The sequence below is a fragment of the Protopterus annectens genome, chromosome 9.part0 (genome assembly GCF_019279795.1).
Source record: "Protopterus annectens isolate FY-2018-M chromosome 9.part0, PAN1.0, whole genome shotgun sequence".
Taxonomy (NCBI): domain Eukaryota; kingdom Metazoa; phylum Chordata; order Ceratodontiformes; family Protopteridae; genus Protopterus; species Protopterus annectens.
The window spans coordinates 1,532,508,167-1,532,525,420 of record NC_056743.1 but is presented as its reverse complement, the minus strand read 5'-3'; the positions used below and the strand labels follow the sequence as shown (position 1 = coordinate 1,532,525,420).

General features: G+C 43.9%; 1 protein-coding gene across 2 annotated transcripts in view; it reads right to left on the bottom strand.

Annotated features, from left to right (window-relative positions):
* The window catches only part of DHX16 (DEAH-box helicase 16), a 983,432-nt gene that overhangs the window by 765,427 nt on the left and 200,751 nt on the right, over window positions 1–17,254 (bottom strand). The window lies entirely within an intron of this gene.

Below are 17,254 nucleotides of genomic sequence, written 5' to 3'. Positions count from 1 at the left end.
TCCGAGAGGAATGCATCTGCAGTCCTTACAAATGGGTTGTCCTGTCATCAGGCAGCCCTTCGGTCAGCCGGATTCCAAAGTCTGGGTCTGGCTTCGGCTGGTGTCGCACTTCACCCGACGTCATTGCGGCAGTTTTCGGGTATAAAGGCATCAGCCGACGCCATTTTCCTCAGTGTTTCTTGCCCCAGATGCCAGGTGCCCTCTTGGTAGGCTAAATTTGGATAAATGCCAAAGTTTCCAAATAGTAGAGAGCAAACACACAAAATAAACATGTATGTACATATATACAAACAAATACACCATAATAGATCCCCAAGCTAGCTGAAGATTGGTAAGTACCCTAGGAGTACCTCAGAGGGAAGGAGGGTGGGTAATCCTGACTGCAGATGCATTCCTCTCGGACATCTACATTTATGGTAGGTACAAAACTGTACTATGTCCTTCAAGGATGCATCTGCAGTCCTTACAAATGGGTAGAATACCATAGCTAAACTAGGGGAGGAGGAAATGAGAATAGATTATGGTGTAGTCAGGATCCCTTGCAAAACAGCAGTGGCAAAGCCAGCACGGGATCTAGAGTATAGAGGTAAGTTATAATGCTTGGCAAATGTATGCACGGAGGTCCAAGTAGCAGCCTCTATAATGTCCTTGGAAGCCACTCCTCATAAGAAAGCTGTGGTAGTGGCTGTGGCCCTTGTGGAGTGAGGCCTGATGTTCTCTGGAGTTTTCTTTCCATGGTAGGAGTAACAAAGTCTAATGCAATTTCCTATCCATTTGGAGATTGTCTGTTTAGAAATTGGTTTTCCTTCTTTTCCTGTTGCATAAGCTACCAGAAGCTGGTCAGTTTTTCTATTGTTTTTTGTCCTGTCCAGGTAGTAGCGTAATTGCCTGTGTACATCCAAGGTATGTAAGAGCTCTTCTCCCCTGTTCTGTGGATTGGGGTAGAATGTAGGAAGGTGGATAGCCTGATTTAAAGAGACTCTGGATACCACCTTAGGCATAAATGTAGGATTTGTTCTCATGGACACTATCTTGATGGAAGATCAGGAAGGGTTGTACTGCCATTAATGCTTGTAGTTCAGAGACCCTTCTTGCTGAAGTTATTGCCAGCAGGAAGGCAGTCTTCCAGGATAAGTATTGCAAGTCTGCTGTAGCTGCTGGCTCGAAAGGAGGCAGAGTCAGTTTTTCTAGCACAAAGTTCAAGTCCCATGCTGGCAATGGAGGTTTCCTGGGAGGTTTTACATTTTTAATTCCCTCAGAAACTGTCTGAGCAGAGGATGCGAGAAGACAGGAGGATCCAAGCTGTATTGTGCTGAAATAGCTGATGCATGTATCTTAATGGAGGAATAGGACAGGCCTGTGTGGTAGAGCTCAGCCAAGTACTCCAGGATGTTGGCTATGTTCACCAGTGTTACATCTTGCCCTTTTGCAGCACTCCAGATGAGATATCTTTTCCATTTTGCTGCATAATTCTTTCTTGTTGAAGGTCTACGAGCCTCCAGGATTATGTCCTTAACCCTTTGGGATAAATTTGGGTTAATTTCTGTCATGTAATGTTCCAGGCAGTTAGCTGCAGAGTTTTTAGGCTTGGATGCAGAATGTTGTAGTTGTTCTGTGTCAGCAGTAATGGGATCAGTGGTAGTTTCCATATTTGTTCCCTGGACATGCTCCTCAGTAGTGGGTACCAATGTTGTCTTGGCCAGTCTGGGGCTATCAGAATGATCCTCGGACGTTCCTCTTTGATCTTGAGAAGCACCTTGTGCATCAAAGGAAGTGGTGGGAATGCGTATGCTGTCAGGCTTTTCCAACTGAAGGATAGGGAGTCCACCTTCCAAGCAAGTGGGTGGTAAGTCCTTGTGCAGAATTTCTTCAACTGGTGATTGTATGGGGATGCAAACAAGTCTATTTGTGGTAATCCCCATTTTCTTGTGATGGCTTTGAAGATGTCCGGATGCAGCATCCATTCGTGGGCATCTGTTGTAGTTCTGCTTAATATGTCTGCTAGAATGTTTTCCTTCCCTGGTACATAAATTGCCTGTAACTGAAGGTTGTAACCCAGAGCCACATCCCATAGGTCTAGTGCCAGCCGGCATAGGGGGTATGAGTGTGTGCCTCCCTGTTTGTTGATGTACCAGATAACTGTGGTGTTGTCTGTCCTTATCAACAGCTGGCCTTCGTGGAGAAGAGGTCTGAATGCGTGGATTGCCAATTTTACTGCCATCATTTCTTTTAGGTTTATGTGCAGATGCAGTTGGTCTTGAGTCCATAGGCCTTGAATGCACTTGTCCATCATGTGTGCCCCCCAACCGAGGTCTGAGGCATCTGTCATGATAGTTTGTCTTGGATGACTTTTGCTGAAGGGCAGTCCTGTGTTTGATTGACAGGCCTGAGCCCACCATAAGAACTCTTGCTTCAGGCATGGGATCATTGGAATTTTGGTTTCCAGGCTGTGCTTGTGCTGAGACCACAAATTCTTTAGGTACCACTGTAGCTTTCTCATATGAAGCCTGGCATGAGGGACCAGAATTATGCAGGATGCCATGAAGCCTAGAGCTTGTAACACTTTTCTTGCAGTTAGATGGCTCTGTTTTGTTAATGCCAAGAAGTAGAGAGGAAGTTGTTCTTTCTTTTCTGCAGTTAGAAATGCCATTTGTTTTGATGTGTCCAGTTCTGTACCCAGGAAGGTTATTATTTGGGATGGAATCAGCCTTGACTTTTTTGTATTGACTGTGTATCCCAGGGCTTGTAGCAGATAGATGACTCTTTGTAAGTCTTCTGTTAATTTGTTTTTGTTGTCCACTTGTATCAGGCAGTCGTCCAGGTAGGGATAGATTTGAATTCCCTGAAGTCTGCAATGAGCGATTACTGATGCCAGGCATTTCGTGAACACTCTGGGCGCAGTAGATAAGCCAAAGGGCAATGCTGAGAATTGATAATGCTCTGATACTGCAAGAAATCTGAGGTATCTTCTGCAAATTGGTCTTATGGGGACGTGCAGGTATGCCTCCTTGAGATCTAGAGTTACCAGCCAAGACTCCTTGCCCAGCATGGGAAGAAGCTGCTGTAGAGTCGGCATTTTGAATTTTGGGACAATGAGGAATGTGTTTAAAGCGGACAGATCTAGAAATGGCCTCCATTTGTTTTCTTTTCTTGGTACCAGGAAGAGCCTGGAGTAAAACCCCTTCCCTTGCTCCATAGATGGTACCTTTTCCACAGCTCTCATTCTTAATAACTGAGATATTTGTTTTAGAGCTTCTGCCCTTTGAGTAGGTAGTAGGTTTGGCATTCCTCTCTTTCCTGGTAGAGTATGGAAATGGAACCTGTAACCCTGGTCTATAGTTTGCAAAATCCATTTTTCTCTTGTAATGCAGTGCCAGTTTCTTGAAAATAAGGTTAGCTTTCTGCCTAAGGGTGCTTCTAGTTGTTCCCTGGTAGGCGGTGCCACCGCCAAGTCACTGTGATTGAATTGTTGTAGTGGTGGTGGCTGTGTCCGTGCCTCGTTGGTTGTTACCCTGCCACTGGCGCCCCCTGTAGGCACCCCTGGATTGGTTTCTGCCTCTAGAGCGCCTATTCCTGCCTCTTTGTGCCTTAGAGGACTCCGGAAAGGACCAATTCTTGGAGGGCCAATTCCTGCTAAACCTTGGAGGTTGAACTTGTAAGAAATCTTTTACTGTTTGTACAGATTTTGCTTTCTCTTCCATCTTTTTCAGAACCTGCTGTGCGGGGGCACCAAATAAATTGACCTTGTCCATAGGTGCATCCAAAAGCTTAGATTTGATATGGTCTGGTAATGCCTGTTCTTTCAACCATGCATGCCTCCTGATAACTGTGCCCGTCATGGCTGATCTAAAGGAAGCCTCCAGTGCATCATAGCCACATTTTAAAGAATGGTTACTAACCTGCTGAATGTTATGTAACATTTCTAAAGATTCTTCAGAGGACAGCTTTTTAGTCAACTGGTCAAGCATAAACTCTTGATATTGAATCACATGAAATTGGCAGTTCAAAGCTCTAGCTGACAAAGTAGCAGAGGTGTAAACTTTTTTACCCCATCTCTCTAAGGACCTGGAATCCCTTTCAGAGGGGAGGGTTTTTTAGAAGAAGTAGCTGCTACAGCTTTAGGGCCCTGGGAGATAGTCAGTCTCTGGATCTGCAAAAGGGGCCTTATATAAGTGGTGATGAGTGTCCGGGACCCTGTAGTACCTATCTGGTTTAGCAGGAGCCGGAGGTAAAGTATCAGGAGAAGTGCAAGCATCATTAAATGCATCATCAACAACAGATAGAACTGGAGGAATAGCTAAAGGCCTATGCTGTGGTAAGTGTAGAAAGGTCCTAAGCCTTTTTCTTGAGTCTGAGAAATCTTGGCCCTGCCACTGGAATTGTTCCCTCATAGCATGCAAGGTTTCCCCAAAGGAAAATTCCTCAGGAGGAGAGGCTGAAGGGATGGACTCCTCAGCATCGGAGTCTTCGTAAAAAGAATAAGAAGCCTCAGGAGGATCTGAATGTTCTGAATCATCAGAAGAATCATCTGTGGCTACTGGCTCAGGGGGCTCTGCTCTAGGCCTCTTTTCTGGAGGAGGGAGAGAGGCCCTGTCTGGATGAGGCTGGGATCCATGGATTAAAGTGATGAGATCCTGTGCCAAAGAAAGCATATGGGAGCTGGTGCTGGGCCTGTGAGAGGGGGGCTTGGCAGGCACTGGTTTGGAAGTTTTGGCTGCTTTAGCCCTGGCAAAGGCCTTAATAGACATAGCTGGAGGAGGCCTAGCAGCTCCACGTGCAGGAGTAGAAATATCTAGTGGGATGGTGTCTGATAAATCCTGTGAAATCTCAACAGAAGGCTGGATTTCAGAAGCCGTTTCTACCAGAATAGAAGAGGCCTCGGTAGAAGGCAAGTTATCGGCTGAAGTAAGAACCGCTTGCTCGGTTTCGGCCGAAACCGAGACACTCGTGGATTGCTTGGCCGTGGTTTCAGCCTAAACCGCGGACCGCGAGTGTCGGTCCTTTTCTTTGCGTTTTTTAGTTATTTGCGTAGTCGGAGGATCCGACGGCATAATGTAGGCAAAATCGGAGCCGAAAATCTGTTCAGCAAAGTTCGAGCGACGTCTCAGCGTCCGCCGGTTAAAAGATGCACAGGCTAGACAAGCTGCTACGTCGTGGTCTGGGCCTAAACAATGTATGCAATAGGAGTGGAAATCCTTATGAGGTATTTGTTTCCCACAAGATAAACAGTTATTAACTTTCTCTGACATCGGCTGAGGCAAGAAAGAGTCCCCAACGGGGTACTTAGCTTTATAGAAGTCTTCGAAGTAGTATTCGGTAGTAGTAGAGCATTCTGTACAGCTAACATTTCTTTATGATTGATGTGAAGGTGCATTTGAATTGGGTTCCATTTGTCCTGAATGCACTTCCCTGCCAGGTGCGTGCCCCCCACCCCATGCATAGTCTGATGCGTCTGTTAGGGTTTGGGCGGCAGGGGGTAGTGTGAATGTTAGTCCCTTGTTTTGGTGGCAGGCCTCCGCCTACCAAAGGAATGCTAGGCGTAGACAAGGAATGATAGGAATCATCGCTTCGAGATCCTTAGAATGTTGACACCATAGGCTTTTTAGATACCACTGTAGTTTCCTCATATGCAGTCTTGCATATGGAATTAGAAGAATGCAGGAGGCCATGAACCCAAAGGCTTGTAGTATTTGCCTTGCAGATAAGCAGGGTTTTTGTGACCACTTGTCTGAAGTCGGTTGTCATGTGAATTTGTTTCTCTGGCATGAGGAAAGCCATCTGGGAAGTTGTATTCAGGCGGTTTGGACATGCTCCTCCGGGACACATTGTCCTGTCAGGGCAGCAGCATCTATCACAGCAGACGCTACTGACTGAATAGAGCTGGAATTCATATGAGTTTTGACAATGACAGATTTTAGGAGTCACTTTCTTTTTTTCTCCAATTGCTTTTTGTCTTGGGGTGAGAGACAGATTGTGGGGGGGGTGTGATACATGGGCATTGTTGTATCAAGAGTACAGGTAATAGAAGAGTACAGGGAACAGGGAACTCACTAGATCTGGATCAATGATGATCAGGATCAGGGTGGGCAAGGTCTTGGGTCTTACTCTTTCTTTCAACCACTTTAAGTCAAAAGAAAAGGCCACTGTCAACCTGGTCCCCCAGTCCCTGATGTCCCTGTCCTCTTCTGTGCTTAGCGGGTTGCCACCTATGGCTTGGGCTTTACCTTGTTTTTTCCCAAGGGTATGTTATTACATTTTTTGGCTTTTTTCAGGCCATGGCTCTGGCTCCAGCTATCTGTCTCGCGGTGAGTCCCTTGAAGGATATCCGTGTTCCATGCACGCATTGCTATTTAGCGTCATTCAGTCATCTGCAAACTTTGTCCCCATGTTGGCTCCCCTCCATTCCCAGTACTGCAGAAAGTAGATAACAATAGGGGCCAAGGACCGGACCGAGCCCTGTGGGACACCACTGTGACCGCTTTCTGTCTGACACAGCTGACAGCAGCCCAGTAACTCCCTCCTGTTCTGTCCTTGCAAACCATCTTGTGACCCATGGGTTATGGGTTTGGTTTTTATTTTTTTAAGTTTTTTCACAATACCCGGGTATTGTGTCGGAAGCTCAAGGCAAGGGTAGGCTGTAGGGACTGCCTTTCCCTCCTCATCAATGGCCTTGGTGACTATTTCGAAGAAGTCGACCAAGTTCAAAAGGCATGATCTTCCCTTGACAAAGCCAAAACAAGCTTGCTCCCAGGAATATAATTTGTTGACAGGGTACCAGGTATAATATATTTTCGTTTATGGTGTACCCAAGACAAGTTGGCACCCTCTGTACAAAAGCCAGACAATTCAAAAGTATGTCCTGGTTTTCTGCCGGAATTAGACAATTGTCCAGATATTGGTATATTTGAATATTTCTTTGCCTGCAAAATGCAATGACTGGAGCTAGGCACTTCGTGAGTACCCTGGGCACAGTAGATAAGCCAAAGGGCAGTGCAGAGAACTGATAGTGCATGTAGCCTGCTTTGATGTGTAGGTATCTTCTGCAAGATTCCCTGATTGGGATGTGCAGGTATGCTTCCTTTAAATTTATAGTGTTGCCAACCAGGCATCTTTGCTTAGCATAGGCAGCAATTGGTGAAGAGTCAGCATCTTGAATTTTGGAATCACCAAAAAGGTGTTTAGAGCAGACGGGTCCAGGATAGGACGCCATGGATTGTCTTTTCTGTGAACCAGGAAAAACCTTGAGTAGAAACCTTGTCCCTTTTTCTCTTCTGGTACCAACTCAATAGCCCCTATGCTTAAGAGAGAGAGTACTTGCTTTTGGGCCTCTGCCCACTGCTTTGGAGGTAGATCCGGCCAACCGCTCGGAGTTGGTGACGTGTGGAAGTGAAATCTGTATCCTTGGGACACTATAATTAAAATCCATTTAACCTGGGTAATGAGTCCCCAGTTATTTGCATGAAGTGTAATCTTTCCCCCAAAAGGGGCAGTCAGCTGAGAAGTGTTTGGAAGTTTTAAAAAGAAGTCATTGAGACAGTTTACCACAGGGGGGAGTCTTATTACTTCCAAATTTGAAAGTGGAGGCCCCCCACTGCTTAGTCCTGTGTGTCCCCTGGGACTGAAGCCTGGGTGCTCTGCTGGATCTGGGTTTGGACTGAGAAGGTCTGGAAGAGGCAGGAAAGGACCAATTCTTAGAAGGCAATGCCTACTAAATCTTGGAGGTTGTACTTGTAAAAAGTCTTTAACAGTTTGCATAGATTTAGCTTTTTCCTCCATCTTTTTAAGAACTTCTTCTGCCTTGTTGCCAAACAGGTGGCCCTGATTTAAGGGAGCATCCAGTAATTTTGCTTAAACATGATCTGGCAAGGATTGCCCCTTAAGCCAAGCATGCCTTCTAAGTACAGACCCAGTTACCGCAGCCCTGCAAGATTGCCTCTAGTGAATCAAAACCACACTGCAATGTAGGTTTACCAACTTGTTCAGCAGAATACATAAAATCCTGTAAATCCTTATTTTCAGCAAAATCTGGAGTCAACATCATTTTCTGTTTAAGCAATCTAATAATATGCAGCTGATACTTTAACATATGAAACTGGCAATTCAAGGCCCTAATGGCCAAAGTTGCAGAAGTGTATACCTTCTTTCCCCATTTATCCAGCGCCCTGGAGTCTCTATCAGAGGGGGTAGGATTTTTGGCAGTAGTAGCTTTAATGCCCTTCGGTCCCTGTGAAATTATTTCAGGATCCGCAGTAGGATTTTTGAAAAGGAACTTGTGAGAGTCAGGAGCCCTGTAATATCTATCAGGTTTTCTGGAAGCAGGAGGTAAACAGTAAGGGGCCATGCTAGATTCCAAAAAGGCATCATCAACAATGTCCAGTACAAGAGGTATAGCTAAAGTCCTGTTCTGGGGCAGGAGTATGAAATCCCTAAGCCTCTTTTTAGAATCAGAGAAATCCTGACTTTCCCAACGAAAAAGCTCCCTGAGAGTATGCAATGTTTCATCAAAAGAGAAATCCTCTGGGGAGGAAGCAGAGGGAATACAGTACTCAGCATCAGAATCCTCATAGGTAGATAAGGGTAAATCCTGGTCATCAGAGGAAACAGAAATTTTAGAATCCTGGTCAGCAGTATCATAAGCAAACTCAGTCCTAGGTCTCTTAGAGGGGGAAGTAATATGGTCTTCAGTCATTCTAATCATTTGTTCTTTAGGCATAGAGGCCTGACCATGTGGTCTGGGCATCAGTTTTCTAGGCATGGTTTGAGTTGTAGGCCTTAAAGAAGAAGATGGCGCCAATTTAATATGCAAGTCAGTAGGTCTGAATACACCCTCAGAAGCCAGTGCCTGCACAGTGGCTACGGACCCATCCAAGGTAAAGACATCCGCAGGTTCCACAGTTGAAGCATCTCGCGGCATACCGGACTCCGAATGGGTCTCAGTAGAGGCCTGCGAATCTGAAGTAGCGGGTATCCGGGGCTATGAAAGCGCCTCACTGAGTACTGGCAAACTGGGTGGCCTATCTCAGTCTTTATCTTTGCGTTTTTTCGGAATGTCGGTAGTCGGATGGCTTACCGAAGACATATCAGGATAACTGAACTGAGCACCAAAAAATTTAGAAGCGAGGTACGTCGTGGTCAGGGCCTAGGCAAGGAATACAGTACGGATGAAAATCTTTATGAGGCATTTGCTTTCCACAAGAAATGCAATTATTTACTTTTACTGACCGGTTTAAAGCAAGAAAAAGTTTCCCCAATGGGGTACTTGGCTTTTAGTTGAAGACTTTGGTTCTGAAACTCGAAAATGAAAATTTCAGGAGTCGGCCGACCAGCACTTGCGAACTGCTTCTGCTTTGGGTACCGCACGGCAAGAAAGACTGATGTAATGACGTCGGCTGCATGTTTTATACTACTGATGACCTGACGTCACGGAAGAAGAGACAGCAACCGACGCAGGACCCAAGACTTTGTTAATCAGGCCATCTGAGGGCTACCTGCAAGCAGATAACCCAAATGTAATGATTGCAACAGTGAAACACGAAGAACATCAGTAACTCTTCCAATGTTGCAATACACAAACAAAATTTTATTTGCAGGGGCAATCCACCCTGACCCTCTGACTTAGAAGCAAGCCACCATACCATTGAACTACACATACATACATATGAATGTGTGTGTGTGCATGTTATACCTAGTATAAGAACACACTGTTTTTACATTGTTACCTGAAATTGAAAGGTTTAGCAATGAGAGTTGATACATATATATATATATATACATACATATATATATATATATATATATATACATACATATATATATATACATACATATATATATATGAAATTTAAAGGTTTAGCAATGAGAGTTGATACATATATATATATATATATATATATATATATATATATATATATATAGTTCATATATAAATTATATATAAACATATATATATATAAATATAAACATATACACACACACACTATATGTGTGCTTTTCTCTTATGTTATTCACCGTTTTGTGACACACTCTTTTTTATTCTGCCATTTGTGATTCTCTTGACCTTTTGTGTATAGTTTATACATCGCTAGAAGGCAAGTTATTGCTCTACAATTTTTAGAGCAGCTTGCAGGTTCACTCTTAAGTAACAGCATTGTTTTTCCCGTTAGCCATGTTGGTGTCTGTTCAGGGTGCATATATAAATAGTTCTTACTCATGGCTAAATCCTTGTGCAAAGATTTTAATACTTTTAACCAAAAGTTAGGTACTGCATCTGGGCCTGGGGTTTTCCAATTAGCGGCTTTTCTTAACTTTGTTTCAATCTCTCTGGCTGTTACCTCATCCATTTCATATCCTGCACCTTTAAACTTCTCATTCTTTCTTTTACTACTTCTATTCATTTAGCACCTTTGTTATGTCCCACAGGATCTTCATATCTACTTCCTCTTTTTTGGCGGTGTTTCACTTTCTTTTATTTCCCAATTCCCTATAAAACTTTTTCGGGCCATCAATAAATAGCTTATTTTGCACTTTTCCTTTATATTTATCTGTGTTATCTTCTAAGTTTTCTGCCTGTGCTGAAATTTTTAGTTTATTTGCGATAGTGCATGTATGAGCTTGGTCTGTTCTAATACTATGCATTGCTTTTATCACATCTATCCTTCTTAATATTTTTGTTGATCTATTCCCTTTTCTATAATCTTCTAAGAGTGACACTTCTTGTCTTAATTGCTTGATAATTTTCTCTATTCAATACTTCCATGATGGTATTCAATTTCTCCCCTTCCTTTCCCCTCACTACCCTATGTTCTTGTGGTAGAATTTTAATCAGTTATAAATTTATCAGCACAGTAATATATCCTGTTTACTTCTGTTATATCACATGGGTCTTTACGGACAGTCCCAGTTACTGCATTCGTTTTATCAGACTTCTGACTTTTTGGGTTTTATTGATCTTCTGCACTCTACTTCTCTCACTGACCTTAATATATCTATCCATGTTTATTGAATCAAGCAACTCTTCTCTTAACTCATTTTCTTCCAAACTGAGGGCACATCCCTTGTTTTTCATTTCCTGTGGGCATTCTATAGAAAGTTCTATAGCATCTTCCTGTGACACCTTCTCTTCAATTTCATCCTGTGCCATCTGTTGCTCTGTCACATGGGAACTCGCTGGCCTATCACTCCTTAACATTGAGTGCATCAGAGTTTCCTCAGTTTCCTGTTCCTTTCACTTCTGTCTAGCTTCAAGTGAACATTTATACTGGTTTCCTGTGGAAGGCTCCAAAATATCTTGATACGGCACCTGACCAATTGCTTCCTGTTCCACTGGTTTCCCCAAGTGAACATTTATACTGGTTTCCTGTGGAAGGCTCCAAAATATCTTGATACGGCACCTGACCAATTGCTTCCTGTTCCACTGGTTTCCCCTTAATTTGTGTATCGATTGCTCTATCCTGTTGTGATGCTTTCTACATTTGATTTTCTACATTGAATCCTTCACTTTGCAGGTACTCCATAACCTCAGTTTCTATTTCTTTAACTTCACCATTACTAATCTACGTTTCTACTTTTCCTCTTTGCCTTCTTATTTTTTTGTATTGTAAAGTTTTCTATGTCTGGATTCCTTTGCCTGTATTTCTCTTCAAATATCTTTGGTGCTGATCTTTTTGTATAGTTTTGCTTTCTCCTTTGCATAAATATTACACCATATTAAATCTCTTTTTCTTTCCCCATGTCCATATTTCTTCTTCCGATGTCGCCTAATCTTTCTCCTTACTTTGTGGACTCACTCCATCATGCTGTAATGTAACCTGTGTTAGACCTTCTACACCAAATCCTTCTCTTCACAGGGACTCCATAACTTCAACTTCTATTTTTTTTTAACTTCTACTTTACTAATCTTCTAAGTTCCATCTTTGTGATATTTTTTTTTATTGTGAAATTTTCCATATCCGGATGCCTTTGCCTGCATTTCTCTTCGAATATCTTTGGGGCTGCCTTCTTTATATCGATTAATTTGGCTTTCTCCTTTGCATAAATATTGCACCATATCAAATCTCTTTCTTTCTCATGTCCATATTTTTTTTTATACTTTTCAAATATCTCTAGGTTTTGTTGTTTATATTTTTGCACTTCCTCGGATGCTTCTTTTTCCAAAAGTACAGTTTTGTACCTACCATAAATGTAGATGTTAGAGTGCTAATACAGCTGCAGTCATAACAGATGGGTTCTCTGCCGTCAGGCGGGTCCTCGGTCGGCCGAATTCTAAAGTCTAGGTCCGGCATTGGTTGTCGTCGCTTCTTCCCTGACGTCAGTGCGACAGGGGTATAAAAGAACCAGCTGACGCCATTTTCTTCAGTTTTTCTTGCCCCAGATGTCAGGTGCCCCCAGAAGGAAGGCAATACATAAATTTATGCAATAATGCAATGCAGTATAATCAAAAAACAGCAGTTGCAAGCAAATACTCCATAAAAGAATACCCCAATCAGGTTGTATGAGGAGGTGTTAGCCATTAGGCCTGTTCCAAAGGGGAAGGAGGGAGGGAAACTTGGACTGCAGCTGTATTAGCACTCAAACATCTACATTTATGGTAGGTACAAAACTGTACTATGTTCATCATGCATACAGCTGCAGTCATAACAGATGGGTAGAATCCCAAAGCTTAAATAAGGGTGGTAGGCACTAGGTGGAACTAGGAGGAGCCAGGATGCCCTGCAAAACTGCAATGGCAAACCCTGCTCTAGATTTGGAGTATAAAGGCAGGTGATAGTGCTTGGAGAAAGTATGCACAGAACTCCAAGTGGCAGCTTCCAAAATATCTTTGGTAGGAACCCCCCTAAGGAAAGCTGCAGAGGTAGCTGTGGCCCTAGTGGAGTGAGACCTTATGCCTGTAGGTACAGTTTTACCATGAAGAGAGTAACAAAAGCGTATGCAGTGGGCTATCCATTTTGAGATTGTCTGTTTGGAAATAGGCTTCCCTTGAGCCCCTGTAGCATAGGACACAAATAGTTGGTCTGATTTTCTGAAAGGCTTTGTTCTGTCCAAATAATAACATAGTTGCCTGTGAATGTCCAAAGAATGTAGTAGCCTCTTCCCCTTTGTTTTGAGGATTGGGGTAAAAGGTAGGTAAGTGGATAGCCTGATTCAAGGCTACCCTGGACACTACCTTTGGCATAAAGGAAGGGTTGGTTCGTAAGGAAACTCTGTCCTGATGGAAAATGATGAAAGGTTACACAGCCATGAGGGCTTGTAGTTCAGAAACCCTGCAAGCTGAGGCGATAGCCAGCAGGAAGGCTGTTTTCCAGGACAAATATTGTAGTTCTGATGAGGTAGCTGGCTCGAAAGGAGGCAAAGTCAGTTTCTCTAGAATTTGTTTCCTTGGGGGTTTAATATTCTTAGCCCCTCTGAGGAACTGTCTCAGGAGGGGGTGAGAGAATAAAGGAGGATCAGTTTTGTATTCTGCAGAAATGGCTGAGGCATGGATTTTGATGGAAGAGAATGAAAGTCCACTGCTTAGCATCTCAGCTAGGTACTGTAATATTTGAGGTAAATTCAGTATTCCAGGGTTCTGGCCCTTTTTCTCATTCCAAGCACAAAACCGTTTCCATTTGACGGAGTAGGCTTTTCTAGTAGAAGGTCTTCTGGCCTCCAAAATGACATCCTGTACCTCCTTGGACAGTAGGCTCTGTTGTGATTTTAAGGAATCTTCCATGTGGCTAGATTGAGTGTTTTCAGCTGACTGTGAAGAGTTTTGAAGTTGTGCTGAGTCAGTAGAAGAGGCATTAGAGGCAGGATCCATGGTGGGGAATGAGTCAGGCTCCTCAGGAGTGGGTACCAGTGTTGCCTTGGCCAGTCTGGAGAGATGAGAATCATCTGTGGTCTGTCTGCTCTGGTTTTTAATAGAACTTTGGGCAGCAGAGGAAGAGGTGGAAAGGCATAAACTGTCATTGTTGTCCAACTGAAAGAGAGTGCGCCCACTTTCCAGGCATGTGGATGAAAGGTCCTTGAGCAGAATTTTGCCAATTGGCGATTTCTGTGGGAGGCAAAGAGATCCATGTCTGGCCTTCCCCATGCTTGAATTATCTTTGAAAAAACTTGAGGATGCAACTTCCATTCGTGTGGATCTGTCATATTTCTGCTTAGGTTGTCTGCCAGTGTGTTTTCCTTGCCTGGCAGGAACTGTGCTTGAAGCTCGATTTGCAATTCTAGAGCCATGTTCCAAAGAGACATGGCTAGCCTGCATAGGGGGTATGAATGGGTTCCTCCCAGTTTGTTTATGTACCACATTACTGTGGTGTTGTCTGTCCTTATCAATAGCTGGCCTGGAAGCAGCAGGTCTTTGAAAGCTATAATAGCATTTATTACTGCTAGCATTTCCTTGTGATTGATGTGTAGGTGCTTTTCCTTTTGAGACCATCTGCCCTGAATGGACCGATTTTTCATGTGCGCCCCCCAGGTGTAATCGGAGGCGTCTCTGTTGTGATGATTTGACTTGCTTGAGGCTTGCAGAATGGGAGACCTGTGTTTCTTCGGCATGCTTGAGCCCACCACAGAAATTCCTTTTGAAGACATGGAATTAGTGGTATTATTGTTTCCAAGCTGTGGCTGTGCTGAGACCATAGGTTTTTCAGGTACCATTGAAGTTTCCTCATACACAGCTTTGCACATGGGATTAGTAGGATGCAAGATGCCATGAATCCCAGAGCCTGCAGGATTTTCCTTGCAGTCAGCCTGGTGAAAGTTGCCATTTTTCTGAAGTATTGAGTTAGTTGCTCTTGCTTCTCTGGCATGAGGTAGGCCATCTGGGTGTTTGTATCCAAGTTGGCACCCAGGAAAATTATTGTTTGAGATGGTAGTAGCCTTGATTTCTTTTGGTTGAATGTGTATCCCAGGGAATTCAACAACTTTATTACAAAAGCCAGATGTTTCAGAAGTATGTGCTTGCTGTCCGCTTGGATCAGGCAGTCGTTCAGATATGGGTATATTTGTATCCCTTGCAGTCTGCAGTAGGCAATTACTGATGCCAGGCATTTCGTGAACACTCTGGGCACAGTAGATAAGCCAAAGGGCAATGCAGAGAATTGATAATGTTTTGAACCTGCAAGAAATCTGAGGTATCTTCTGCAAACTTGTCTGATTGGGACATGCAGGTATGCCTCCTTGAGGTCCAATGTTACCAGCCAAGACTTCTTGCCCAGCATGGGAAGAAGCTGCTGTAATGTGAGCATCTTGAATTTTGGCACTAGTAAAAAAGTGTATAGGATGGATAGGTCCAAAATAGGTCTCCAATCTTTGCCCTTCCTTGGTACCAGGAATAGTCTGGAATAAAAACCTTGACCCTGTTCTTGTGCAGGTACCTCTTGAATAGCTTTCATGTCCATGAGATCTGAAATTTGTTTTTGTGCCTCTGCCCTTTGATTGTGTGGCAGGTTTGGCATGCCTCTCATTTTTGGAAGGGTGTGAAAGTGGAATCTGTAGCCTCTGTCTATAATGTCCAGGATCCATTTGTCTTTTGTGACAATATGCCAATTTTTTGAAAATAGTGCCAGTTTCCTGCCTAAAGGTGCTGCCATTTGAGCCTTGCTTGGCATGCAAAGGGGAAAGTCATTGGTTCTGCTTTCTGAATGGCTGTGAACTATCCTCACTACTGCTTTGGGTAGGTGCTTGCCATTGTCTGCCTCTAAACGATCCTTCAGATTGCCCTCTACCCCTCGGGCGCCTGTATCTACCTCTTTGGGGTCTGTCCGTGGCTGGAAAGGACCAATTTTTTGAAGGCCAATTTCTACTGAAATGTGGAGGTTGTACCTGTAGGAAATCTTTCACTGTTTGCATTGATTTTGCCTTTTCCTCCATTTTCTTTAATACCTCTTCAGCTTTAACACCAAACAATACATCTTTTTGCAGAGGTGCATCCAGTAATTTAGCTTTGACATGATCTGGTAAGGTCTGCTCTTTAAGCCAAGCATGTCTACGTATGACTGATCCTGTAACAGCAGCTCTACATGAGGCTTCTAAAGCATCAAAACCACATTGTAAGGTATGTTTACCTACTTGCTCTGCACTATGTATCAAATCCTGCAACTCCTTCAAGTCTGGTCGTTCAGGTTGTGACATTTTGCTTCTCAACTGTGATAACAGAAACTGTTGGTACTTTAACATATGGAACTGGCAGTTTAATGCCCTCATGGATAAAGTGGCCGAGGTATATACCTTTTTCCCCCACCTTTCTAAGGATCTGGAATCTCTCTCTGAAGGTAATGGATTTTTAGCAGTGGAGGCCTTAATTCCCTTGGGGCCCTGTGAGATAGTTTCTGGGTCAGCCGCATGGCTTTTGTATAGGAATTGGTGCGAGTCAGGAACCCGGTAATACCAGTCAGGCTTGACTGGAGCTGGAGGCAAAGAATCTGGGTTGAGGCAGGACTCCGAATACACATCATCAAGAATATCTAAGACAGGAGGTATAGCCATAGGCCTGTGCTGAGGGAGCAAGAGAAAATCCCTAAGCCTTTTCTTGGAGTCTGAGTACTCTTGGCCTTCCCAATGGAAGTGTTCCCTCAAGGTATGCAAGGTTTCCCCAAAAGAGTAATCCTCAGGGGTGGAGACAGAAGGAATGGACTCCTCTGCATCAGAATCTTCAAAAGGGGAGTATGAAAGTTCCTGGTCATTAGAATGTTCTAAAATAATGGAGGCCTGGTCCGAGGAGGGGGATTCTTCCTCCACTCTGGGCCTTTTTTCCAGGGGGGGGGGTTGGGAACCCCTGATAAGAGTAATTAAGTCCTCAGCCATTTTGAGCATCTGCTTTTTAGGCATGGGGCCTTGAGAAGGGCCCTGTGGGGTTTGTTTTTAGAATGCATGGCTGTCTTAGACTTAGTGAAAGTCTTAATGGAAAAAGAAGAGGAAGGCCTGAAGACACCTTGAGAGGAGGCAGACCTGTCTAAACTCTGAGTTTCACCGCCAAGAGTGGCTTCGGTATCTGTAGTCGGGGTGTGGGCCGAAGAGCCTGCGACCTCGGGTACACAAGACACCGCCAATGAAGCATCGTCGGTAGTCAGGGGCTGCGTAGGCGCCTCGCTGAGAACCAGACAACCTGTAGTCGACTTTGGCGTGGTGTCAGTAGAGGCCGCGGACCTCGTGTGTCGGTCCTTATCTTTGCGTTTTTTAGTCAAAACTGGAGTCGGAGTATCCGACGACATATAGTATAGTTAAATTTTTTGCCAAAAAAGTGCTGGGCGAACTCCGCCCGACGCTTAATGGTGCG